The sequence below is a fragment of the Crocuta crocuta genome, unplaced genomic scaffold (genome assembly GCF_008692635.1).
Source record: "Crocuta crocuta isolate KB4526 unplaced genomic scaffold, BGI_CrCroc_1.0 scaffold13, whole genome shotgun sequence".
Lineage (NCBI taxonomy): Eukaryota > Metazoa > Chordata > Mammalia > Carnivora > Hyaenidae > Crocuta > Crocuta crocuta.
This window is the reverse complement of record NW_027530007.1, coordinates 5,094,669-5,096,165: the sequence shown is the minus strand read 5'-3', so window position 1 is coordinate 5,096,165 and position 1,497 is coordinate 5,094,669. Positions and strand designations below refer to the sequence as shown.

Below are 1,497 nucleotides of genomic sequence, written 5' to 3'. Positions count from 1 at the left end.
TTTCAAGGTGGCTTGGGGGGGGGGCAGGGGGTCAGCCAACAAGCAAACACAGCATCTTAGTAGAGAGATAGGTGCCCCCAAGAATACAAAACAAGGTAACTGAGAGCCTGCGTGAGCAGGGAGGCCAGTGACTGGGCTGTTAATCATACCGCCAGCACTGGGATGGGGTGTGCAGAGGACTGGGGCAGCCTGACGCCCACCGTCCCATTTGGGCTGGGGCCCGTGTTACGAAGGAGGAAGTGGTGTCCAAGGTGGGCTTGGAAGATGAACAAGAGGTGGACTGGGAACAGAGTGGGGCACAGAGCAGCCTCAGTGACTGTCCTGGCAGTACAGGGGCAGAGCTGGCGAGATCAGTGGGGTCAGACCACCAAGTCCTGGCCTTGAAGAAAATGGACTTTCTCCTGCAGCACTGGAGAGCCTGGGAGAGGGGTTAAGTGGGGGAATCGGCATCATCCTGTTTGTCTGTGGGGGAACGGATTGATGATTGTAGTGGGTGGAGATGAACCGGGAGGATGTGAGGACCGCCCCCCAGGCTGGAGAAGCTCAGCACTAAAGTGAGGAGTGAATGGAACTCTCAGAAGTTCCTGGCACACTTAGCTTATAAAATTGATTATTATTCCTAGTGCCAGAGACAAGGGGTGAGCTCTGAGGCTTCAAGCTGGCTCAGCAGTAAAACACTGACAGCATGCACAGGGAGGGCTCCGGCTGCGGGGACAGCTGAGAGGGGCCATCAGTCTGGGCGGGGTCTCTCTGGGATGTCGCCTCCACATAGCTGACCCGAGATGGGGCTGGAAAGGGCAGCCTGGTGTCGCAGCCTCAACGCCTTTTGCATGTTCCTTCGGTGGTGTAATGGGCAACCAAGCCAGGTGTGGAGACTCCCTCTGCCCGCTCGGTCTCTGCAACAGCGCCCAGCGACCCCGCCAGCGACCAAAGTGGACACTGCCCAGCGCCCGGAGTAGCGGCCTGGGCCGAAGTCTCGCCCCAGTGTAATCGCCGGCCGGGCGTGGCCCATCCCTGCCAACAGAAGCCCGCGGAGCCATTACACCACCCAGGACATGCAAAGGGCGCCCCCGGCGGCCGCTGGGGGAGCCGGGCCAGAGGGAGACGCGCCCCCCTCCCCTCTCTTGTCTTCCCCGCCTTAGCTGACGTCCGCCAGCTCATGCTGCTATCCCCGCGAGGGCTGGAGGTACTCCAGCGCGCACAACGGCATCCTCGGGCCCTTCGGCGAGCTCATGACCGAAGCCGACATCCTCCGCATCGAGCAGCAAATCGAGAACCTGCAGGTGTTGCACAAGGCGCAGAAGCTAGAGGCGCGCCTGGAGCAGCTGGAGCTGGAGCTGGAGCAGCTGCTGCCGATCTCGGCCGCCCTTTCCGCGCCGCGCTTCACCGTCGATCCGCGCCGCATGCACGGCCGCGCCGCCAGCCTGCCCGCCTGGTGCAGCAAGATCTCCACGCTGCTCAAGAGCATGGCCACGCTGCTGGCCGCGCTGGGCGGCC

General features: G+C 62.4%; 1 protein-coding gene across 1 annotated transcript in view; it reads left to right on the top strand.

The window, feature by feature from the left end:
* The window catches only part of ESPN (espin), a gene marked incomplete at its 5' end in the record, with an annotated part of 28,677 nt that overhangs the window by 23,587 nt on the left and 3,593 nt on the right, over positions 1-1,497 (top strand).